The 26,959-nt window shown below is 34.9% G+C and overlaps 1 long non-coding RNA gene and 1 pseudogene across 14 annotated transcripts; both read left to right on the top strand.

The window, feature by feature from the left end:
• The window catches only part of LOC110689040, a 70,422-nt pseudogene extending 64,992 nt beyond the window's left edge, over positions 1 to 5,430 (top strand).
• Positions 5,431 to 7,521: 2,091 nt separating this feature from the next.
• Positions 7,522 to 17,494, top strand: LOC110688961. Of its 14 annotated transcripts, none has more exons than XR_002504738.1 (9): positions 7,523 to 8,655; positions 8,856 to 10,893; positions 11,012 to 11,126; positions 11,776 to 11,947; positions 12,853 to 13,524; positions 13,826 to 13,978; positions 14,330 to 14,398; positions 16,138 to 16,555; positions 16,800 to 17,494. It is a non-coding gene; the product is annotated as an uncharacterized LOC110688961 (long non-coding RNA). The 14 variants fall into 14 exon arrangements; XR_002504742.1 differs by having other exon boundaries at positions 11,776 to 13,524; positions 16,138 to 16,204; positions 16,372 to 16,555; XR_002504737.1 differs by having other exon boundaries at positions 7,524 to 8,655; positions 11,776 to 13,022; positions 13,397 to 13,524.
• The last annotated feature ends 9,465 nt before the right edge of the window (positions 17,495 to 26,959 follow it).

The raw sequence follows: 26,959 nt of genomic DNA, 5'->3' as shown, positions 1-26,959 counted from the left end.
ATATTGTGCTTGCTAAGAAGAAGCCTTACCAAGCACTTTAATCGTTCAACACGCATGTCAGTTGTCTGGTCAAATCCAAAAAAAAAATAAATAAATAAATAAATTAAAGAGATTTATATAATTTGCGATAATAGTAAATGTTATGTTTAACAAGTAATAAAGTTTCATCCATACCGTGTAGGTAATTTCCTTCATGGCCCTGATATCACCACACTCGATATATTTCAAAACATACATTCCACAATCATGACTGAATAACAAAAAGTTTAAAGTAGCTAAAGAAGGAAAATAATGAAAACACTTAGGTAAATGGAAAGATGTTAGATATACCCATTCGATTGTTTCTGATTATCTAAAACTTCAAACACAATACTTTTGGAGTTTTTGAAAAATCGACCCAAGGGATTTCTCCGCATTGTAATAGCAGCAAAGTTAATCTAATCACAAATTCAGAAACACAATCAATTTCAGAATAGGAATCTGTTATCTTCTGTTAGTGATAGTTACCATATTAATAAACTATAAAGTCAAATAGTTACCATATCCATAGAAAGACGGTTTCATTTGTCAGTGATCTCTAGCGAATCAACAATGTATACCTTTCTGATAGAGACATGATATACCAATAGGAACCAATGATTCACAAAAGATTCTGTAACGGGTATGAATATCTGATGACCAAAAACATTTGGAATAGTCATATCGTCAAAGACATTACAATTTTAGGTTGTACAGAACTTAGATTGCATATCTCAAATATCTCCAACCTGTTCAATCTTGTTGAGATCCACAAGCTTTAAAAAAGCTTCATAAATTTTGGAACAGTAACCGAGAATGGATGGAGTTATGTAATGTTCGCATCGTGGATCTAACTTCAGTACTAAAGTCTACAAGCAACATATATAATCCGAAATCATATCAACAGTGAAAAATAAACACTATGTACTTGAAATGTCCTACGTTAATTTTAGGCAGTACCTGGAATGATGCTGGAAAAATGAGCTTAGATTTGTCATTTAACCCCATTAGGATATCATACAGATAGACATTTATGAGCTGCAATTGAAAATAAGTAAGTATCATGTTCCCCAAAACAAAGTCAATGGGGAATATTGAATAGTAGTATACCTGATTACTTAACCACATATCTGGATACAAACACCAAGATTCACCAACAGACAACCTAATAAGCGAGTGATCTTTAGTACAATAGAATTCATCAGATTCTTCCGCTTTCTCAACCTGTATACATATCTGTTTCTCCAAGGGTGATAGCTGTGACACATAATTAAGATATAATGGTTGTTGTAAACACTCTTCCTGTAACGGACACACTCCCCCATTATCATCACCATTATGTACTTCAATCGCAGTTTTTTGTCCCTGAGGATTATGCAAAAGACTTTAGCACACATATAACTATATATACATTTCATATAGGTAATATCAAATTATTTTATATGTCTTTGCCAAATAGAATTATCAAATTAATAACATATAACCTCCTCAGCGATTGCTTCAGACATGCATTTCTTAAGCCTCCTTAAATTTGTTGATTTTGCCTACAGATACTATTGTTAAACGTTGTAACTCGCACCACAACATTGGTCAAATAAGTAAGGTTTTGGTAATTTCCTTACCATTTCAGAGATAGTTTGGTTTTCATTCTCTGCCGAGGGTGTTATTGCTTTTGAATGAAGAGGTTGCTATAGTACATGATTTAAAAAGGGCTATGATATTAGTAACAACTTATTATGTAATTACATTTAACATAATTAGTGAAAACCTAGTAGAAGTATTAATACATAATATTGTTTGTTATTGGTTTGTAGCCAGTACACAAATTTAGTTGTGTGTAAATACCACTGTAAAATTACCTTTGCACCTTTTGCTTTTGCATTACTTTTCTTTTCCTTTTTTGGCTTTGATGATGATGACGGTACCTGTGACAATAAATGGGGGGAGAAAAAGTTTATACACAGTAATCTTTGAAGTTTATATATGTAATAACAAACATTAGATTGCAAGATAACCAATTATTTATCTCTTCCAAAATCACAGTGCTATCTATAATTTGACTCAAATGTCTTTGCCTTGGCCTCCTAAGCGGCCTCTTCTCCTAGTTTGATTCTGATTCAACGTTATCAGTCGTTGTTATTGCTTTTGACTTTGGAGTTTTCACTTTGATGTCAGGGCTTTTCACTGTCTCTGTTTTTTTTGTCCTTCATTATTTCTTCATCCTAAAAAAGGTCCTTGAGTGTTTCCAGACCTGGGGGAAATTGTGGCTCAGTGAAGCGGATATTTCTAATGTTGAAGGAATCAACATCGAATCCTACAAAGCGTTTTTCTTCGACCTCAACTACTTCGCCGGTGCCATTCACATCTAGCTTCCGTTTAGTGGTGGAGACACATGAGCTAACCATCATTTCACCATCAGGGCTTAAGAAAGGAGAATAAGAACGATTTCAATACGGAGTTTTACCGACGATATCGCCTTCTTTGTCACTCTTACAATCAGTTGATTCTGGAACCTTTGATATACTCTGTGATATAGTAGCAACTTCGGCTACGAGTTTATCCAATTTTAACTCAATTTTTGACAATTTGGAGTGAATATCTTTCTCCATTGCACTACTTTTCTACAATGAAAAAGAATAGATCATGAGTGATTTAAAGATGGGGTTTTACCATTATATAAGAATTAAATTGTTTACAACATAAACCCTATATCCAATTTTTATTCATTAATAGAGGATTGCATATTTGCTACAAAATTGTATAGTTTGTTAAAAAAAATTACAACATAAAACCTATATAGATGAAATTAATATTCTAAATTACTACATTCAAACCATAAAAACTTTTAAACCCATTCATAAATGAAAAAATGTTCAAAAAATTCAAATCAATTTAGAAAATACTTACTTTTGCTTTCTTAACCATGATTTGAGTTCCAAAGGTAATTTTAATTTTGCAAGTTCTGAAACAAATTCGGTTGAATAGTGTGCCAGAATGATTCAGCGAAAAAACCTAATGATAATGTTTAAAAAGATTCTTAAAATTTGAAAGATAATTTTTTCAAAATTCAAAAGATAATATTTTAGGAAAGGATATTGACGAGATCCCCGCACATTATAGGTATTTCCTAATATTTGACTAAAATTTCTTTAGTTAAAACATATTGAGATCGTAATCTGTTATTCGAATATTATGTAAGATTCATTTAGATAATTTGGCTAGGTTCAACGTAAAATACGTACCATTTAAATGACATTCAATTCTATTCATTAGTAATGTCCAATGTTACGTATGGTCGTAACCCATTTATTTTAGAGATGTTTCATACAGGTAATGTCCAATATCTATTTGTGTTAGTTACGTATTCAGAAACAAAAGTTAGATTAACATAAGCGTATTTTTTGGATCAAACAAGTTTCGCAAAAAAAATGTTATTGGTTTCTTCTTAGAATTTCATGTCGAACCCAGATTCTTGAAAAACGTAAAACTATTGAATTCGATTGCATCAAACCGGATATTTCGCATCAATGGAAGGATTTTATCCAATAAAAACTAATTATTCAAGTATTTTTCACCAATACTGTTGCCGATAAAACTCGGAATTCTAATAACTTGTAATATCGAGTGTGATGTTTGGATCAGGCCCTATTTTTTATGATAATCGATGCGAAAGTAACCCTGTGGTTCAAAGATTATTAAGAAGAGGTTAAATTCATCCATAGGAAATGAATAAGAATGAAGAACACGAATAACAATGAAGAACACGAAGAACAATGAAGAACATATTTTTTGATTTTTTATTTTTTAATTTAATTTAATTTTCGGATTTAATTATAGCTGATTTTTGAAAAATAATTTTTGAAAAATAATTTCTGAAATATAAAATAGAATTTCGAAAAAGGAAAAAGTATTTTTCAGAAAATAGAAAAGAAATAAAAATAGAAAAATAAGAAAAGGTAAGTTTGACCAACAATTTAATGAAAGAGATGTTAACCAATAAAATTCAAGCATAGCTATGGTCATATTTGAAGATGACCACTGTAGAATTCCCCCATAGATTATAGATTTTTTGTACCCATGCATTATCTTACCTGTATCGAGAGTATTTAGTTACACAAATAATTATAGAGAATATGATTTGTATCATCTTCACCTTTCTAAAGCTTTCATTGTACATTTGAAATTTTCTATATAGGGGTAGGAATATTGTCAGTCCCATATGCCCTAGCATCAGGAGGCTGGTTAAGTCTGTTGGTGCTTCTTATTGTTGCAAAAGCAGCATATTACATTGGCTTGTTGATGAAAGATTGCATAGAAGTTGATTCAAGCATCAAAACATACCCTGATATAAGAGAGCGTGCATTTGGGAAGATCGGAAGAACAATCATTTCAACTTTCATGTTTGTCGAATTATACTTGGTTGTTACAGGCTTCCTAATAATGGAAGGAGACAATTTGCATAACATTTTACCTAATCTCAAATTCAGAACCTATAACGGGTTTTGTGTTGGAGGAATGGAGAGTTTTGTGTTGATTATTGCCCTTATTATTCTTCCATCGGTTTATTTGGATGATCTAAGTATCCTTTCTTATATCTCTGCCACGGGTGTCCTTGCTTCTATTATCATCATCGTCTCAATTTTATGTGTTGGCGCATTTGTTGGGGTTGGATTTCACGGCGAAGGTGATATCCTAATTTGGTCCGATATTCCTATCACTGCTAGCTTATATGGTTTTTGTTATTGTGCTCATCCGATTTTTCCTTCCTTGTACAACTCCATGAAGAATAAGCGTCAATTTTCAAAGGTATTGATTTATTGTACTATCTAAGTATGTATCGTCAGTAATATTATTGATTATAGTTCTTTCATTTAGCATTCATCGATTGTAGGTACTACTTTTGTGTTTCCTCTGCTCAACAATTGGTTATGGTTCAATGACAATTATAGGGTATCTGATGTATGGTTCAAAAGTAAATTCTCAAATAACTTTGAACCTTCCAGCTGATAAACTTAGTGCGAAGATTGCAATCTATACAACATTGGTGAATCCGTTATCTAAATATGCACTAATGTTAGAACCTATTGTGAATTCTATTGAGGGTTGGTTCACTAATTACAAGAATAAAAAATGGTTCAAATTATTGCTAAGGACAAGTTTGGTTGCTACGCAAGTCATTGTAGCATTGGTTATTCCCTTCTTTGGATATCTCATGTCTCTTGTAGGAGCATTTCTAAGCGTTACTACGACAATCACACTTCCTTGCTTATGCTATTTGAAGATCTCAAACAATCGCTGAAGAGGAGAAACAATATTAGTGGTAAGCACAATAACTATAAGTATATTGATTACAATATGCGGTACCCCGGTACCTACACATCTTTGGTTGACCTATCCAAGAAACTATTGTAGGTAATTTATTTATTATTTAATTATCATACATCATTGTATGATGTTACGAGGAGATTTGATTGTTTATCAAATCTTTTATATCTACTTTTTTATTAGTATGTATGAGGTGATGAATAACGTGTAGTAATTATGAAGTATAATGTCTTAACTAGATTTTGGGCTCGGGCGATGCCCCGAATTATTACATGAAACTGATCAGTAATATATGTTGTAATTTATGATTTAGTTTTTTTCTAATTAAATTTGTTGTTCATAGTGTCATATCTTATATATTAATATTTTGTATTCAAAAGATGATATAAAAAATCACATAACTTGGTGGTAAGATAATTAGTTATAGAATTAGAGATTTTGAGTTCAAATCTTGTGCTGAACTTTTTTTTTTTTTTAATGCGTTATGAGTAGTTGCATGGGTGACGTGACGTCTGTTTCAATTTAGTTGACATGTTTGATTTAGGCACAAATATTAAGGAGTGGAGAGAGAGTGAGAGAGAATGGAAAATCAAGTGGGGTAGCTTGTTAATGCAAGGTAAAATATTTACCCCAAAAGAAAACATGTCAACTAAAAAAAAAATTCCCAAAAAAGAATATGTGTCAACTAAAAAGAAACGGAGGTATTATATATATATATATATATATATGTGTGTGTGTGTGTGTGTGTCAACTAGGTTAGTTCCCGTGCCAAGCTCGGTAATTTTCAATAATCATTATTAAACTATCATTATAATTGATTTTTATAAACAAAAAAAAATCTAGAATATAGTTGACAAATTTTGATCAAAGTACTGAATTACAAAAGATATGTTAGATTTAAATTATTAGAAAATAATCATAACTAAGTTAAGAAAGTTTTTTTTTTAATTTTTTTTTTTATAACTCTATAAAAATTTGTGTTAAAGATATGTCAAATCTTTTTATTTTTAGTAATTATATTGTATAACATTAGGGAATTATTTTGTATAGAATTTGTTTTTTAATATAATTTCAAAAAAGGAAAAAAAAACCCTACTAAGGACACACCAGAAGATGATACGTGTTATTATTGATGTGTCTTTTAGTATATTGTTATTGATGTATATATAGAGTTACCGTGAGAACTATCCGAAAAATTAGAACTAGAAACTCATAAGGACCGCTAGATTTAACAAGAAACACGCTCTAAATGAACGGCCAAGATCTAAACTAAAGCGTACTCAAGCATTTTCTCTCTCTTTCACAATTTTGTCTCTCCTCAAGTACTCTCTCTCTCTACTCTACAAACTGGCTCACTGGCTCACTGGGATTAACCAATAAGCAATTTCTCTCCTCCATGAATTAAAAAACCTCCATTAATTGCATAATCGATGTTTACACAAGTATCTCATTTGAATTTTTCTTGATATTTTTAAAAAGATTTTTGTAATGAATTTAGAGTTCAAGTTTTACGAAATCCATTGATTTTGTAGAACGATTTAGCTACAATTAAGAAGTTATTCAACCTACAAATCGATGTGAATGAGTTTTTGTGAGTATTTATTTTACTTAACCTGATTTATATTATATTTTGGATCTCAAATTTGTGCTAATTGGAGTGAACAAATTGTTAAGTGATTTTTTGTGATTTTTTTGGCTTCCAATATGTGTGTTCTTTTATTTATAATTTTGGTTATTTTGTTTGCAGAGTTATAGAGTATATGATTGCGATAAGAATTTTCTATAGTATGAGTTTTGTGTGTGTTGATGATTGTTCAAGTTTACTTTAATTTTCTCTCAAAAAAATAAAGTTGACTTTAATCTATATCTAAAAGGAAAAATTGCTCAGAATAATCCGACCTTTGCCTCGTCCGCCCAAAATAATCCCACCTTTCGATTATTTTTTAATAATCCGACCTTTAATACTAATTCGCTTTAAATGGTCCTAAGTGACCTGAAACCGATTGAACATGTAAATTTTTTAAAATTAATTTTAATTTACACGTGTCACAACGTGATTGGTCAGAAAATAACTTTTAATTTAAACTTTATTCTTAAAGAATTGATAATTACTAATTATCATTACTTAATAACTTAATTAAAAATAATCAAAATATTTTATAAAAACAGTAATTAATAATTAAACCCACAACCAGCCACAACCACCTCCCCGCACCACCAGCGTCCGGCCGTCCCACTGTCCCAGACCACATCCTTGCTGCGCCCACCTCATCACCGCCGCGCCCAACCACAGCCCCGCCGTGCCCAAACTATCGTCCCAAACTGGCCGTTAGCCTACCCCATTTCGTCGCCTCTAATTAAACCACCACATCCATAACGAAATCGATCGTGGGGAAGGGGATAGGGCCGGAAAGGGACATGGGAGTAGGGCCGAAAATCGGCGGGGAAAGGGGAGGGAGGTCGGGATCGCGATGGGGACGAAGGGTTATTATGAGGCTGGTTGGTGGTTAAGGTGGATGGGATTGCGCGATTCAAGGGGGAGGGGGAGGGGGTATGTGGTCGGCGCGGCTCTCCGGTGCCAGAGTCAAGGCACGGGGTCGGACTAGTGGACGGTGGTGGTGGTGGGCGACTGGGCGGCCGTGAAGGTGGTTGGCTGGTGGGGGTGATTAATTAATTATTTATTTTTTAATTAATTAAGTATAATGTTTTTTTATTTTGTGTTTTACAAAAATAAATATTTATTATTATATTTTATTTTTGTTTTTTAAACTAATCAGCTGTCGCCACATGTCATGTAACTTGGTATAGCAAGTTAAATGACCGGTAGGGACCATTTAAAGCGGATTAGTATTAAAGGTCGGATTATTAAAAAATAATCGAAAGGTGAGATTATTTTGGACGGACGAAGCAAAGGTCGAATTATTCTGAGCAATTTTTCCTATCTAAAACCCTTTTATTAAACATGCCAACTTCTGCTACCGTTCCTTATGAACAGTACCCGCTAATGAATAGTGTTATGCCTTTTTAGTCCTTGCGAACGGTGTAATTTTACATCCACTTGCTGCTTGAGTTCTTCTACTTTTCCCCGCTTTTTCCTCCTGTCTCCACATATCCAATTCTCCATCAGTCTCTCTCTCTCTAAAAATGCCTAATTGTTATCTGAGCTCTCATTCTCTCTCCTCAATCTCAATTCTTCACTCTTCCACCGGTGACCCTTACCTTTCCATTCCTTCAATCTCGATTCTCGACTCCTTCAGTTTTCTGTTGAAGTGGCTTCTTAGCTTTCTCTCTTCCATTGAAGCAGTTTATGAGGTATGCAATTAATTATATAATAATCATCAAATTTCAATTCTACAATTTTGGGGTTTTCGCTAATTTAATTGTCAGTTAGTCAAATATATGTGGAATTATCGATATATAGAAGTTTTTCTCTTTAAAATCCAAATTCTCAAAAAAATAACCTTCTAATCGACATCAATTTTCAAAATATCCGTGAACTGTTGATCGCCCAGATGAAGAAAATTTTATTTGACTTGACCTCGAAACCCGGCTTTGAGTCCAAACTTGAAAGATGAGCAGTCTTCTCGATAATCCTCTTGTGGGTACGATCTTCTTCTTCAATTTTTTTTTTCAATTCTTCGATTTTTATTTGTACTTGCTCGTGAAATGATGAAATAGGTATTTTGTTCTGGATTTTGGTATGTAATTGAGTTCGATTTTTTATTTTTGATAATTGTTTTTACGATTAAATTAATAATTGAATGATCAGAGATTTACTTGAAGGCGGTGATGATAAATAATCGTTTGATAGTAATCAATTTTTAGTTTGATTTTTGAAGGCATTCTTGCTTTGGGTAGTTTGCCATTTGGTTTAATTTGGCAGCAATATGATGGGTGTTTTGCATGTTGATGGGGTTGAAATTTTCTCTCTTCTCAAATACGCATCTTTTCAGGTTTAGTTGGCCATCATGGTTGATTTTTTCCTTGCTTGAGTTGCCACACCAAAATTTTTGTTTGAAGCTATGCTGATCTAAGCCTCCTCTGTCAATTTATTTATTTATTTATTTTTTGTCAGAACTCATTATTTGTCATGAAAATATGAATTCGATGATTTGAAGATGTTTTGATGGACAAATTTTAAGTTCAAATTGTTTTAGAATTACTGAAAGTCAGATGGCAAAGGTTGATTTTTTATGTTTGAATTTGATGAACATGACTAGAGAAGACAATTGGTTATGTATGAGGGTAAAATTTATTTGAAATCTAGGATTCGATGAGAATTGTATCACTTATGCTTCTTAAAACATATATTGTGAGGTTGTGTTGATCAAATAGCGCAGATTAAAGCATATACTATGAGGTTGTGTTGAATTGTTGATCAAATAGGGGAATGAATATGCTTTGTCCCCTATCTCTCACTCTCCTCCATTGAAGCGTACTCTGAATTCTCTGTTGAAATGGCTTCTGCCTTTGTAAGCTTTCTCTCCTTTATTGAAGGAGGTTCTGAGGTAAGATGTTTTTCTTAATTAGTGACCATCAGTTTATAATCTAGGGTTTAACGTTGATTAATACCAAGAATGAGGCAGGGCGAGGTCATGGGAGTTTCCCAATGACCGTTTTGCCCCTCTCCTTAGACGACCATTGTTTACGGTAGTTAGCTTTTGCAGGTGATTTATCCAGACACTGTTAAAACGGTCCTCAAACAATCTATTTAGAACCATAGCTGCTATAGTCTATCTGATCCGTGACTGTTTAACTCTGCTGAATGCCTGACTGCATGCTTCTTGATCTTCTAACCACAAAAATCACCAACCATTATAGGCTGTGATGAGTGTACACCATTCAAAGTAGTTAAATTTAATATGGAGAATTATTTGAGGTTATGGGTGATTTTTTTTTTATTTGGCTTGGCAAAAAGATCAATTGTTGGTTTATTTTATACAATGTATTATTTTTATTTTGTGGTTTGGTTTAGTTAGACTTTGGAAATTATTTGGCCCAATCTTATTGATTGCCGCCATGGTTGATTTTACCAACTCGAAACCACCAGATTATTTGATGAAATGTGGATCTGAGCCTGTTGTTAAAAATAAAAAGTTGCATTGTTGAATTTTGGTAATACTTGTACAACTTTTTACAGTCACCCCAAGCTACAATGCTACACTTTAACATATGTGGAGTACATATGATATAATATTGTAGTTCTTTATAGTTTGAATAATAGCTATGGTTCCCTTATTTTTGGACATGTTAGTTTGAAATAATGTCTTGATTCGATTATGAATTTTAATGCACAAAGCATTGAAGGGTATCAGTATTTTCTGCAATGTTTACAAATAGAAGACTAATATGTAATTAGAACCGGAAATAGAAATGGATAATTAACTGAAGATACTTTAGTTTCTGAAAAATCATAGTGAACATCCTTCTTGGAACTTTGGTTGCAATATAACATACTATGGAGTACATTGGACTTGAGAACAAGGTTTGGACTTTGGACTGAATGCAGGTGTCAATCTTACGATGTTCAAGTAGTAACTTTTCTTGAAGGTATTCAAAGTGTCCTGGTTTCTTATCATGATAATTTACCTATTGTGGTTCGATAAGAGCCTGAGTTTCATAAAGCCTGATAGAGATTATTAGCTTTTCCTATGTTTCCTATGCGCAGCTGATTTCCAGCATACATCTCTGACCTCTCACTCTCTCCTCCATTGTGGCGCACTCCGAGTTTCCCATTGAAGCGTTATCTAAGCTTCCTACATTGAAACTTCTTGTGATCTGAGGTAAATTTTTATCCTTCTTTATGACCATTGAGTATGAATTTGACAATCTACGGTTTAATTTTACTCATTGTTTCATTTAGTTGTCAGTATAATCAATATAGGGAATCATTGAAATATTTTTTTTCTAATTACTTAAGTTATGAGCTATTATAATGAATAATTTTGTTCCTACTTTTTGCTATGTGTGTGCGATTTAATCTGATTACATGAAGAATTATATGAATCATGAAATTTGGCCGGAAAATATTTTTAAAGTTTGACTAATAATTATATGTTATACCCTAATTTTTTAATTTTTTTTAATAAATATTCTGGGTTTAAAGATTTGAGTTACAAGGATGAAGGATTGAAATCATCGAAATATTGATCATCGTGTAAAAATGTATATAGTATATGCAAGCTTGACTGTAGGAGCGGATTCAAAATTGCATCCAATGTTATTTTGTCTTGAGGTGATTGGAAAACTGAGCGTCTTTGATATAGGGATGTTTGACTGTAATGCGCTAACTGCTAAGTGCTAGAAACTTAACATACTTGATTCTTTGGTGCAGTATTGCTGCCAGATGGCCTCTTGTACAGATTTGTCAATTATGCTATTTACAAAATCAATGCAGTGTTGCCAGTATACTAATCATTTTGTATTTCGCAGTAGAGCAGTAGAAACTATTAACTAAGAATGCCGGGGAGAAGACTATTGAGTGGTTAGACAAGTTAGGAAATTCAAATGGTTCTCTTCCAGCATCCCAAATCCGTTTGAATATGCTACAAGTAAATGCAAAATAATGGTATGATTCTTCGTACGCATAGTACATTGGAGTAAGGTATGCTAATGCTTGTGATTCTTGTATTGGATATTTCTCGTTTTTAGTAATGTTGCTCATCCCAATATAATTCGCCTTTTTGTAGCCATTGAGGTTGAGATTATTATTGTAGCCATCCCAATATTATGTCCATGCTGATTAATTATGTTTGTCAGACCCGAGATTGATGCTTGTTGGCAATTGTAGGCCTTTATTCATATATCTAACTCTCTAGAAAGCTATAATAGTAATTGTAAACAGCTGTGAATATGGTCGTGTCTTTGGGTGGGTATCAATATGGATGCTCTAAATTTTATTGAAATAAATCCGGACCTTAATTGCTAGCCCAAGGAAAGTTATTGCTAGCTGCTTACTGAATGCAATATTTGATAGATTAGGTAGCTGAAGTATATCTCAAGGAAGAAAGTGGCTAATAGATGGTGGGCTGAAAATCAACCAATATTATGTTTCCCTCTTATGCAGCTTATTACTTCTTCGAGCACCAATTAATCTTTGTGATGTTTTAAGGATTCATGCTCTGTCCATGAATAGTATGTGGATGATCTGGTACAAGCTAATTGGTGTTACTTGCAGAAGTCAAATAAGCTAAGGGGAAGTATAATAACACAAAATCTAATCCAATTTTATTAGTAAATTTGGGTTGATAATATTTTGCAATTATATGAATAGTTATAAATTTTTTTGGGTTTCCTTTGTAAGAATATTTGTATTAACCACTTATCTAAAACCAATTATGTTCTTGAAATATTTGTAAGATTATTTGGCATATTTTTCTTTTCTTTGTGAATACTTATTTCCTAAACTTCTCACCTTGTCAGCAATAGAGAAGGTTTTATTTATTTGATTATTTATTACTCGTAGTTTAATAACAAGTTGTCCCAATTGACATTTTTGTACGTACGTAGTGTCTATGACTTTGATTTGCGTTGCCACCATAGCTGCAATGAACAAGGCACCAGCGCTAACGCTTCTGTTCAAAATAAAGACAATGATTCTGTTGCAGCATCTTAGTAGAAGGGTGTTGATTGTCCGTCACAGAGAGAGGAAGAAATATAAAGTGAAGCTATTGACTTTGGTATGCTATTTGTTATACTATTATTATTTACTTACACACTTATTGTACATAATTAAATTCCATACTGTAATTTTAGGTATACAATTTTCTTAATCGCGCCCATCTTGTAAAAGAAGGAAGCATACGATCTAAGTATTTTAAAAGAAGCAGTTACCATAGGGATTATTAAGAACATGTTTAAAAACAGTTCCTCCTTTAATAGTTTGTATCTTTAACCTTTTCTATAAATATGAGCAATTCAGTTACTGTTGCTTAGGAACAGTACTTGGGTTACTATTGCTTAGGAACAGGGGATTTCCCTTTGTGCCCTTAATTGTTTTTTTGTTTTCCTGATTTTCCTCTGATCCTCTTATTTTGTCGTTTGAGAACACGAGGCTGCTTTCCCCCTTTTCCTTTGAAGCATACTCTCAGTTAGCCTCCTCCATTGAAGCGTTCCTCTGAGTTCTCCTTTGAAGTGGTTTCCGATATGTCTATCTATTTTTTCGTCGACACCGCTACTAAGGTAAAGATGTTTTCTGATCTTAGGGTTTATTGCTACTAAAGTACCAAAAATATCTATTTTCCGCCTTGGTGGTGGTGGGTGGGGGCCTGGGGGGTGATATGATGGGAATAATGGGATCATGAGTTTCATGCCGCTATCTTACTCTAAAGACCTAATTGTTTATCAATATTCCCCAATTCTTTGCATCAAAATTTCAAAGAATCACAAAACCCCGTCAATAAAATCATCATTTTGTGGTTATGGAAATTAGTGTAAAATTGATTACCTAATTAAATGGATGACCAGCTGATATTTCCGGCAGATGCGTGTGGAAGTCTGGCGAAAGAGCAGCAAGCAACAGGAGTTGCAATTCTGCTTCAAATTATGATGCTGGTTCTTGCTTATGTACTTGGTCATGTTTTGCGTCGCCATAAATTTTATTATCTTCCTTAAGCTAGCGCTTCTCTTTTGATTGGTATAATTCTCCCTCTTTTGATTTATTGAACTAAGTATTTTTTAATTAATGTTGATTTCATGTTCTGAAACCCTTTGATTTCATGTTCTGAAACCCTTTGATTTTCCTTAAATTTTGATACTTGGGTGTATATTCAATGCTGAACTTATTGATTTGATAGCCTAGTTGCTTGATCTGATCCAATTTGTTTTATTTAAGTTGATTTATTAAGTGGGGTTTGTTTGATTTTTGAGGTGCCCATTTTTTAAATTTTTTTTGGATTGAATTGTAGTTTAAAATTGAACAGATTTTTCTGGGTCTGAGAAAGTTGAATCTGGGTGTGTTGATTTGTTGATTTTTCATGATTTATAGGGTTTGGGAAGTGTGAGAAGCTAATCTATTGACTGTATTGAGGATCAAGAAGCTGATTGTGTGATAAAGGTAATTTCTCAACTTTATACAATTTGGTTTATTTCAGATTATTTATTAATTGGGGTTTGTTTGATTTTTGTTTCTCTTTTTAATTTGCTTATATGCATATGGTGTTTGCTGCCAAAATTTATGTTGTCAACTTAGATATTGTTGTTGTGAGTGACTATAGAGGGTAGTTGTTGTTTCACGCTGTTGTTCTGGTGCTGTCCTGTTACTCCTGTTCTGTTCATCCAAAAATCATCGACCTGAAGTTGTTTTTAGCTCATAGTCTCTTCATCAATGTTTTAGATCTTGAAAAGTTATTCAATCTAGGCTCAAGAATTTCTCGATTTGGAGTTATGTGCTAGGAGTTATGCCTTCTGGAATTTACTGCGGTCTGCTACCCCGGTTCTATCGCAGCGGGTTGTTATTGCTCATTTCATGCCTTTGTGGTGTTGTTGTGTTGAGTTGGTTGGGGTGCTAAAATGAATGCTTGGGCTTCTCTTATTTATTTTGTCTTCCCTTCTTCCATTTATTTACACATTAGTTATAAAGTTAAAATGTGGCCAATTTTGATTAATGACTATTTGGATAATGACTAATTGATAATTTGCCAAAATGATGAGGATTATGTAAAAAGTAGAGATTTGATTTCTCAGCATTCTAAAGTTAGGTCCTTATTTATTTTTTTGATTAAGATCGTTAAGCTTGCCCAGTTTTAAAGACCTTTTCATATCTTTTATTTTTCTGGGGAAGGTGTTAGCTTTAAGAGGGTTGGTTTACCCTATATGACCACTCTCTTTGATTTAATTCATTTGTTGTTTCTTCACTGAGCAAGGTGGTTTAGGTAATGAGTTCTTGGAGCTTCATTTTGCTCTTTCATGCTGATTGGTTTTTGTTATAGGACTTTTACTTGGAAAAACGAGCTTGGTGTAAAGAACACTATGACGATTATGATCTTTACTTACATTGATTGCTCAATTGGAACAGATCTGAATTGTAATTTAGATAATTAGAATATTAAAAATGTGTGTTCTTATATACATTTCTGCGTAAATTAGCTTAGTCAATTATTATAAGGTACCCTGCAAGAAATTTGTGATGTTAATATCTTATAGATGCTAATCTACTTTATCATACACCTTGTTAGCCATATGAGACCCCTGTGTTAGTGTGTATTTGTGCAAAAAGGTTCTTCAGAGATAGTGTTCGGGTTCATTCTTAAGGTTAGTTATATAAAAATCTTTGGAAGTTGGAACTGAGTGGGAATTTGGGGAAGTTCATGATACATCAATCCAAAATGGAAGGCCATGCGAAAGGGCCAGATTTACTTGTGTATCCAGATCAAACTCTGGATAAGCTTATAACTGTTATTAAACGGGATAAAAGCAATAGAGGGTGGGTTAGGGGACTCTAGACTACAGAAATGATCTGCATTATCTGGGTATGAGAGGTCATTTAGGTATAGGGTAAAGCTGATATGATACATGTTTCTAAAGATACTGTTAAAGCTGTTGCTGACTCTTTGAGGATTTCTGCTTTTCTAAAAATTTCCGAGGTTGGTTTATGTTTTTTTCCTTTGGTGTTAAGATATATATATTGATGTTATAATTATCTTTTTAATATGCATCATTTGGATAATTGACAAAATTATTATGATTAGAGTTTTAAATGGTTCATATTGTGACCAGTTATATTATGATAATTGATTTTTTTTTCCCAGTTTTGATATTGATATTTTTATCTGTACTTTTTTGCTTTTGTTATAGAATGGGACTTCTGAATAGATGGTGAAGATAGTAGGAACACTCAATGCAGGTAAAGGTCATGTAAAAGGTAGGGAGTCTACTTTATGAAGACTTGGGAGAAAGAAATTTGATATAGTTCATGAAGCAGCTCAAATCAAAGTAATACACATTATTCAAAAGAGTATCAGAGAACTTAAACTACTTGATTTAATTGCATATAGTGCATGTAAGATGTAAGCATTAAATATCTTGCAGGACTCTGCTAAAACTATTGATCATGTATCACAAGGTAGCTTCTTGGACATGTTCCAAATGAAGCATGCTTTTGGACTTACAATAAGTCTTGTGTTCATGGAACGAGCATCATGTGGTGGAACAAATGGTATTTTGTTTTATGCAGCTACAACTTTATAAATGTGGAAGACGATCAATTTTACTGGTGAGTATCCTATGTGATGTAACATATATCCTGTGCTTTTATACTACGTATATGATTTTCTGTATTATTTGGCAATTCAAGGTTATTTGTCGCAAAATCTGGATGTCCTTTGTGTCCTATGTTTTTGTGCAAATATGAGAATTTACTCAACTTTTGAATTATTTTCCATAATTCTTCATGAATTTTACAAAGTAAAAATAGCTATGATGGAAGAATTGAAACAAGAACGTTTACATAATTACAGTATGCATGAAGAAGGCTTCAACAATAATTTAAGATGTTCATGGTGAGTTTGAAGCTATCTTATGCGAAGTACTTCAATATCCATTCACGTTAATGGCACTGCCACTTTTATCTTTTATGCTTTTGCTACTTTTGTTTCTATTGTTGAGGAATTGTGGATTGGGATGGGATGTTTTTTATGGATTATACAAATGTGATGTCATCTTGCTGTAGTATTATAGTTGAACATGTACCAATGCCATACTCAAATTTCCCTTGTTTCTTGCAATTATATGACAATGAAACTAATGTTTTTTCAGGCTGAATACATGCAATATTAAAACTTCAATATGCATTATGAGTCTGACTATGCAGACTTGATCTCCAACTTTCAGCCGGTGAATTTAGTGGCCAATGTGTTGATGAAGTTATAAAGAAGATTATAAATGGTAGAAATAACAATAATTGTTAAATTTTATGTTCTTGGTGGAATTATATTATTAATTTTTACAAATTCTCACACTACATATTTGGCTTGTGCTAAAATTATTGTTTAGCTTAGGATTAATTAATTCTAGCATTTACTCTCTCTAGACCACTACCATGTACTTAGGTTGTTAAAATCAATCTGATCAAATTTTAAATGGCTAGATATTTGGGTGAATGAGACTCACTATAGATGGACAACGTTTGAGTTTTCGCATTTGTCAATGAACATTTTACATCATTTACTTTAGTAAAAATTTATAAAAACTTAATATGTTAAAAGTGTACATTGTGACAAATTTAACAAGATCTCATTTGATCATGTTTTTTCTAATGTGGAGAGAGAAAGGGGTATGTCGAGAGAGAAGGAGCTAAGTTAGAGAAGAGTTGAAAAAGAAAGAGCGATTAACAGAAAGATATAGGGACCGAGAAAAAAGGCCCGGGAATGAGAAATTATTAATCTTAAAATTTTTTGTAGATAAAATAATAAATACATACCAATTTTTTATTCTCAAAGTCTTTGTATTAATAAACCACTTATTTCATGAGAAATTAGAATATACAGAGTAATGGTTACTCAAGGAGAAAATGTCCATAAATATATGATGAACATACAAAAAACAATAAAAACAACCATCAAAAGTTAATACCAATCACTTGGGGAACCGCGCGCAACACGCGTGGGTCCACAACTAGTTTATTATAAAAGTATATAGAAAATTAGTAAAAGTAAATCAATTTGACTTAAAAAAGTAAATTTTCATATAATATGAGCATGCTAAGATTGTTAAATTCTTGGCAATAATGTTCTTATATAATGAATCTGGAATATTGACTTTTTCTTGTTAGTATTAATATGAATGAAACCAAGTAAATCCTACATAGCTGGGTTGGAGGATGTCTCAAGATGATAATTTATATCAATTAATATTAGTTTTAATCTTAGAATATAGAAGAATTTGCTAACGTTGATACAAAATACTAAAAAGTAAAGGAATTAAAAATGGAAACTAATAATCCCACTTTTGCTATTTTTGTCAAAATAATTCCACCTTTTCGAAATCTCAAAATAATCCCACCTTTGACCCCCTATCTGCTCAAAACAAGCCTTTTACTGGCTTGTGAAATTAGTAACCTATTTCAAAAGGTGACTTACCACGTTCCACCTTCTAATTGGTTTTTTTTAAATAATTTTTTTTTTAAAAAAAATTAAGATTATAAAAGAAAACATGTCTTCTTCCCTCTTGCCCAAGTACCTCCCTGCCAAAGCTCCCCCCTCCCCCTGCCAAGCCCAGACGCCCTTCCCTAGTCTTGCCAGTCCCACTCTCTTTCTCGCCGGCAAAGTCCCACCCTTTTCCCCGTTGACGAACAACAACCCCCACCTCTAATCTCTAACCTCTTCCCGTCGAAGAACTTAAGCCCCAACCTTAAACTGGATGAAGTAAGAAGTTACAATCTGATGAAGAAATTGTGATTTTTATTTGGAGAAAGGGGGAAGTAGAGCATTCATTATTTGTCCTCTATATAATTTTACAATTAGAAGAATTAGAAATTAAAATTCTTGGAAATGCATATGTTGTACTGTAAAATGCATGGCTTCTGGGTCTAGTCATTGAACAATGTTTGAAAGAGAAGGAGGCTTTCTCCGAAGTCGTGAATTCCCTAACAGTCTGCTATCTTCCTCAAGATCTAGATTCCGCCTACTCCACTCTTAAATTACTCTCTCTCTTGCTTTGCGGGTGTGGCCCAGACCCGCGTTTAATATGGTATTAGAGCCAGACCCACAGTATGAGACCTCTGATGGTTTGAGTATATTGTCAGGCCCAAAGTTTGGGACCTTTAATGGCATTAAGTATTCTGGGCCAAATTGAATTGGATCAAGCAAGTGATCCTTGAGTTAAAGGGACCTTACATGTGAGGGGGAGTGTTGAAGAATAAACCTCTCAAGTGTCACTACATATAAGTGTCCCACATTGGTTGAAGAACAGAGAATTATATACTTTATAAGGCTAAGGGGATACTCCTCCTATTGCCATATGGTTTTGGGATGGAACCTCCTTGGACTTGTGAAGTGGACTCTCTCTCTTGGTTTGCGGGTGTGGCCCAGACCCGCGTTTAATATAAATGGATTTCTGTCCTTGACCTGTCTGTACCTTATCTTCTTTTTTAATTAATTAATTTCTAGAATCATTTTAATTATTTTGTGGATGATGAATTCATCGATAATCATCCAATTGTTAATTTCACAATTAACTTCAATTTATTTTTGCATACTTGTTGATTCACAATAATATCCAGGGGCAAATCTATTCATGTTCATGATGGTGCACGTGCCGTAGTAGTAAAAAAACAATTGATATTTTTTCTTAAAAAATAATGTCAAAGAGATCGCTTATTAAAGATAGGCGATCTCTTTGATGCTACTATTTGCTAGAACTGTGTGTTTTTGTAAAATATCAAAGAGACATGTTATAGATCGTTTCTATTTATTTAATAATATTAAAGAGACCAATTATTTAAATAACCGTTCTCTTTGATGTTGCTATTGCATTTCATGTTTTTTTTCGCTACTTTTATTTTTCATTAGTTATCTCACTTTTTTGTATAATTTTTGTTTCTATTTAAATTGTGCAACCAATTTTAATATTTTCATATAAAGCTTATCAATTAACTAATAAATTATAAAGTGATAGGAATGATGTTCTTTGAACAAGTGTATTATTCTGATAAAGGGTTCGAAATTATTAGAAAGCTAAATTATTCAGTGAGGTCAAGTGATCGGAATGCCTAGTTGGAGGCTGCTTCCGATCAATAATATTAATGTATAATTAATATTACAGATTAATCTTGATTGAATCCTTTCAGCCACACTCAAGCAACTAACGATCCGTCACGATGAATTAATCTGAAAGGAATTAATGAGTCGCTCGAGAATTATGAACATAGACGTCGGAAATCGAGCTAGGAGCATCGAGACCGAGCGTCGCAAGTTGAGTTGAATTAATAAAAGACGAGACGATAAATATCAATTAATAAACAAAGTACCAAAATACCTCTAGCATCGAAATGCCCCGAGAAAATCGAGTGCTAGGGGTAATGGTGCTAGCACAGAAGCTAGCATGCGCACCGCACCAAGCTGGCAGCACTAGGCTGGTGCAGGGTGCACAGCATGCTAGCATGCGTACGTGTTAGCATCGCTTGCTAGCTGCTGTTAGCACGGGGAGCAGCACCATAGCGCACCATGCCCAACAACAAGCATTGCTTCGTGTGCTGGCGCGCAAAGATACTGGGAGCAGCGCCCAGCAGCCTGCATCAGTGTGAGGCTTGCTGGCGTTCGCTGCTGGTCTGTGCGACCAGGTGATAGGCCTTGAGTGGCTCCGGTTTGGGGTTGGTTGAGGCGGTTTGGGGATCCTTGGGGGGCAAGGCTTTGGTCCCCCCTTGTAGCTCTCACCTACCCTCTCCCTCCTTGGTTAACACTTGTTGATTAATTATTTCTTTGCCTTTTTAATTTTTTTTTTGAATTAAAAAATAAATGGAAAAATGATTTTTACCAACTCTCCCACATTGATGGGAGAGTGGAATGTTGGTGGGAATTCTCTATAAATACCCATGTATTGAGATTTGAGAATTCCACTTAAGTTGAACTCAATAAGGCATCTCCAAAGAGAGAAAACCTTAAAGTTCATTAAACTCCAGTTAGTTTATTTTGGTTTAGCTTGACTAAACTTCAAGTAGAGACCGAACGGGTCGAATTGCGGGTGGATTTCTGTTGGAGGTCTACACATGTGCGGGACTCGAAGCTTTCCAAGTAAGAGCTCGTCGAACTAGCGAACCGCACATCAAGGGTAATATTGTCTTTTCTCTTTATCTTGATAATCATGTATTTTAGTTATATTAATTGTGAGCGGGTCTTGGGGTATGGTTTTATTCCGTGAAAAGTCAGACTTTACGAAACCCAACAGTGGTATATGAGCCTTGCTCATTTATTTTTGTAACTAATATTTTCAAGGTGTTTAAAATGGATTTAATTTCTAGTTGTTATTGGTAATTAATTAGATTAGTAGCTTGATTTTATTATTTTTAATATCGTTTTAATTAGAATTTTAACACCCGATCCCAGATTTTCACCCAAGACTAGTGAATTTTTGATGGAATCGATGTTCTGGAAATATTCTGAACCTTTTAGAAATGTGAAAAAGCAAAATTTTGCCCAAGAATGCCTGTTTTGTGGGATTTTTCGTTTTAAAGAAAATTTTTAAATCTCTTAAACCTTGAATCTGTTGGGGTTAGGTAAGTCCAACTTATCGCGGAAACGACCCCGACCAATAAATAATAAAACCATAAAGTATAACAAATAAACATAAATGGATAAAATCGGAATTTACCTTTGACGCGTGCTTCGCCCTCAAAATCAGGCTCTTACTTGAAAGCTTTAGCTCCGAAAATATCGAGCCTCCAACGATATCCACCCACAAAGGAAGAACACCGACTTTTTAGGTCCGCTACCTTGGAGTTAGCAAGGTCCGACAAAAACCCAAGTGTTAATGGAGTTTAAGAGTTATTGCCAAAATGCAATGCTCTTTCTAACTCCCACTCAAGCACTTATCTCCAAATCCCAAGATGGGTATTTATAGAGAAAAGTGGGACTGAGAATTTCAATCCCATCAATGTGGGATCATAAAATTCAACAATTTAATTTAAAGCTAAAATAAATTAAATAGGCAAGCAAGTAATAAATCAACATGTGTCCTTGTTGTATGCAAAGAGAAGTGAGGACCACTTGGAGAGGAGGGGACCATACTTGCTCCCCACTCCTTCCTCTCCTTGTGCCACTTGTCCTCACACCAACACACTCCCTTCACATGCTTCCCCAATGATTCGGCCCTAGCAACCGGCCTAGCCTAGCCCCGCATACGAGGGCTGCTAGCTGCTGCCTTCTCGGCCCAGCACGCCCACGCACATATGTGCGGGCTGCTGCTGCCGATAGGCGCTGCTAGCAAGCCACGCACATGTGCGGGCTGCTAGCAGTAGCGCGTGCCAGCAAGCCACACAATGCTTGCGGGCTGCTGGCCGTAGCTTGCTAACAAGCCCCGCACATGGTGCGGGCTGCTCGCTTGCCTAATCCCCTAGCACTTGGGATTCCGATGCTAGGGGTATTTTATTCATTGTTGATTTATTACTAATTTTGCCGTCTCATCTTTTTTAATTTTTGACTCAACTTCCGACGCTCGGTTTCGACGCTTTGAGCTCGAATTTCCGACGTCTAAATATTTAACACTCGGGCGACGAATTAATTTCTTCCGAATTAATTCGTCGAGTCGTTTCGTATATTTGCTTGGGTGTGACCCGAAGGGTTCAGTCAAGATTAAGCTGTAATATTAATTATACATTAATATTACTGATCGAAAGCGGCCTCCACCCAGGCATTCCGATCACTTGACCTTACTGAATATATTAGTTATCTAATAATTCTGAACCCGCTAACGGAATAGTACACTTGTTCGAAGGACACCTTTTAATCTCCCACTTGTCCTTCCGGACAAGTGCGCATTTAGTTTACAGCCTTTTTCTTATGTCACTTAATGTCTCTTCATGAACTATAAGGTAAGATTATTTCGTCATCCTTATTACGTCTAGAAGTGTTTCTCGATTCCGAGTCCGACTGTCAATAAACAGATGATTTCTAAAATCCATCCGAGCACGGCCATGCATTTTTACAGTCTCGCTCTACGAGAGGCCTTGTATACAACAAAGACATCTTCCCTGTTTTACAAGGGGGACATTCCCAATCTTGTAATGTAGCTCCTCTTACTGAGAGGACCTAGCAGCCCGAGTGTTGCCGTTATAATCCCCTATTACGACAGACGTTTGACAGTACCAAAGCGGACTAGTACTCAAACAAGAGAACTGACAATACTCATGGTGAAGGAAATAGGTTCCGATAGCCATAATGAGAAGTATACTTATGACGATTTTTATCTCTTAAAGTATTCTCATAGGTCGATCTAGTATGGTTCTAAACCAATACCTGTGCATATGATTTATGACAATCATGTCCTCGTAGCACAAGAAACAGTGCTATAAATCAGACTACACACTAATCTCAATTGGTCATTAATCGTCCTTCGTTTAAATGACCTCGATTAGGGATAATTTTCGATTATAATATTCAATGTTCACTTAATAGGTGTTTCCTTAACAAGACTGGTCTTGATACCCTATTTTGAATATTCCAAGAATCGAATGGACTCATTATTTAATCCCAAACCACAATTAAATAGCAAACGGAGTAATAAAATTTGCATGAAATTTATATTACTCCAAAACTTGAATTATTTTTCTTAGTGTCTTACATTAAATGTTCAAAATTTAACTAAAATACTAAGCTAGGAAATCAAATCTAGTCTCCTATATGCTTGATTCCCATTACCTCAACGTGCTTGTTGTGCTTCACTTGAGGCAAAGGTTTAGTAAGTGGATCGGCTACATTGTCATCCATTCCAACTTTGCAAATTCTGATTTCACCTTCTGATTTCCATTCTCGAATCACGTGAAACCGCCGTTTGACATGTTTGAATTTTTGATGTTCCCTTGGCTCTCTGGCCTGAGCAATACCTCTATTGTTGTCAAAATAGAGGGCTATTGGACCCTTTATGGAGGGTACAACATCAAGTTCACCAATGAACTTACGAATCCAAACAGCCTCCTTAGCCGCTTTAGCAGCTGCTAAGTACTCGACTTTAGTTGTAGAATCTGCAGTTGTACTCTACTTGGCACTCTTCCAACTGAACGCTCCTCCATTTAGACAGAACACATAGTCTGTCTGGAAGCTCGTGTCGGTATAACCTTCACCAACTAATTCCTCTGGACCACCATACACCAGGAATTTATCCTTGTTCCTTTTCAGGTACTTTAGGATATTCTTGGTTGTAGTCCAATTTGCCTCTCCTGGATCTGATTGATAATGGCTCGTAGCACTCAAGGCATACGATACATCTGGCCTAGTACATATCATGGCATACATGATCGATCTAATAAGCGAAGCATATGGAATCAGATTTATTCTTTCCCGCTCATCAGGTGTCTGTGGACACTGCTTCTTGCTCACGGTTATGCCATGTGACATTGGCAGGTGACCTCTCTTGGCCCCTCCATGCTAAATCGAGCAAGTACCTTATCAATATAAGTACTTTGACTCAATCCAATCATCTTTTTTGATCTATCCCTATAGATCTTGATGCTTAGTATGTACTGAGCCTCTCCTAAGTCTTTCATTGAGAAGAATTTTCCAAGCCAGGCCTTTACAGACTCTAACAATGAAATGCTGTTTCCAATGAGGAATATGTCATCGACATATAAGACTAAGAAGGTGATGTCACTCCCACTGACCTTCTTGTAAACACAAGATTCATCTTGATTCTTGATAAAACCAAACTTCCCGATGGTTGTGTCATGTACACAGTTTCTTCCAAAATACCATTTAAGAAGGCGGTTTTGACTTCCATCTGCCATATTTAATAGTTATAATACGCAACAATCGCTAGGAGGATCCGAACGGATTTAAGCATTGCGACCGGTGAAAAGGTTTCATCGTATATAATACCATGAACTTGTCTATAACCTTTTGCCACCAATCTAGCTTTGTAAATGAATAAATTTCCATCTTTATCGGTTTTCATCTTGAAAGTCCACTTACATCCGATAGGTGTATAACCTTTTGGTAAGTCAACCAAGTCCCAGACTTGATTTTCAAACATGGAATCCATTTCAGATCTCATGGCCTCATGCCATTTACCAGAGTCGGTGCTTGCCATCGCTTGCTTGTAGGTTGCCGGTTCATCTCCATCCATAATCAGGATGTCCTCTGAGATCTCGGTTAATACTAAACCAAGATATCTATCAGGTTGAGATCTCGGCCTCTGAGACCTACGTAGGGTAATGGATTGAGCATTTGCATTGTCGGTTTGACTTTGCACATTTTGATCATTTTGACCTGCGTCAACCGATGCTGTTTGAGCACTTTGACTGTCATTCTGATTTTGTTGCTCATCCTCACAAACTTCGTCGAGTTCGATTTTTCTCCCACTTGTCATTTTGGAAAGGTGTTCCTTCTCCAAAACGACACCATCGTGAGCAACAAACATTTTGTTCTCCGATTTGTTGTAGAAGTAATACCCTTTGGTTTCTTTAGGGTATCCTACAAAGTAAACCTTGTCATATTTGGGATGAAGTTTGTTAGAAATCAATTTCTTGACATATGCTTCGCATCCCCATATCTTTAGAAAAGACAACGTAGGAGGTTTCTTTGTCCATAATTCATATGGAGTCTTTTCTACAGCTTTTGATGGTGCACGGTTCAGTATTAGTGCTGCAGTTAGAAGTGCGTTTCCCCAGAAAGAGATAGGAAGATCACTAAGACCCATTTTTTATCGTACCATGTCTAACAAGGTCCAATTTCTCCTTTCGAATACTCTGTTCCATTGTGGAGTTCCTAAAGGTGTCAATTAAGAAAGTATACCTTTTTCTTTCAGATGGTCATCGAATTCTTGGCTCAAGTATTCACCACCTCGATCTGATCGAAGGGTTTTGATTTTCTCGCCAAGCTGATTTTCAACTTCACTCTAAAATTCTTTGAACTTTTCAAACGATTCAAATTTATGCGACATTAGGTAGACATAACCATATCTACTATAGTCATCTATGAAGGTGATAAAATATCGGTGTCCATTTCTTGTGGTTGAGCTCATTGGTCCACATACATCAGTGTGTATTAAACCTAATAAGTCTTCTGCCCTTTCTCCCAGCTTGGAGAAGGACTGCTTAATCATCTTTCCTAATAAACATCCCTCGCAATTCTCAAACGATTCTAACTCGAAAGAGTTAAGAACACCTTCTTGTAGAAGTCTCTTGATGCGTTTGATGTTAATGTGGCCAAGACGACAATGCCACAAGTAAGTTTGGTTTGAATCCATGGTCTTAGCTCTTTTGTTAGTATTATTCACATTATAAACTTGTTTGTCAAGATCAAGAACATAAAGACCATTTTCAGAATGTGCAATACCATATAAAACAATATCGAGATAAAATGAACATTCATTGTCTTTTACTCGGAATTCAAAACCCTTGGCGTCCAACGCCGAAATTGAAATGATGTTTTTGGTAATGTTAGGAACATAATAAAAATTATCTAGTTCCAAAACAAGCTCGGTGGGCAAAGACAAACTGAGAGTTCTTACGGATACGACACTAATTCAGGTTTCATTGCCGACCCGGAGTTCAACCTCTCCCTTCTCTAGCCTTCTAGCGTTCCTTAGTCCCTGAGAATTGGAACAAAGGTGTGAGCCACATCCGGTATCTAATACCCATGATGCTAAGCTAGTGAAGTTAAAGTCTATAACAAATATACCTGATTCAGAAGCAACAGTTCCATTCTTCTTAACTTCCTTGAACTTGAGGCAATCTCTCTTCCAATGTCCCTTCTTCTTCCAGTAGAAGCATTCAAAATCAGATTTAGAAGATGCTACCTTCTTCTCTTTGTTATCCTTGGTAGCTTTAGACTTAGGCGGAAAGGTTTTCCTCTTGCCCTTCCCCTTAAAGCCTTTCTTCTTTTTTCCCGAGAATTTGAACGGCTTGCCCTTTTTAATCATGAGCATATCATGCTTCCCCTCATCCTTGAGCGTTTTCTCTACTTGCTTC

This window comes from Chenopodium quinoa, unplaced genomic scaffold (assembly GCF_001683475.1).
Source record: "Chenopodium quinoa cultivar QQ74 unplaced genomic scaffold, ASM168347v1, whole genome shotgun sequence".
NCBI lineage: Eukaryota > Viridiplantae > Streptophyta > Magnoliopsida > Caryophyllales > Amaranthaceae > Chenopodium > Chenopodium quinoa.
This window is presented reverse-complemented; position numbering and strand designations above follow the sequence as displayed.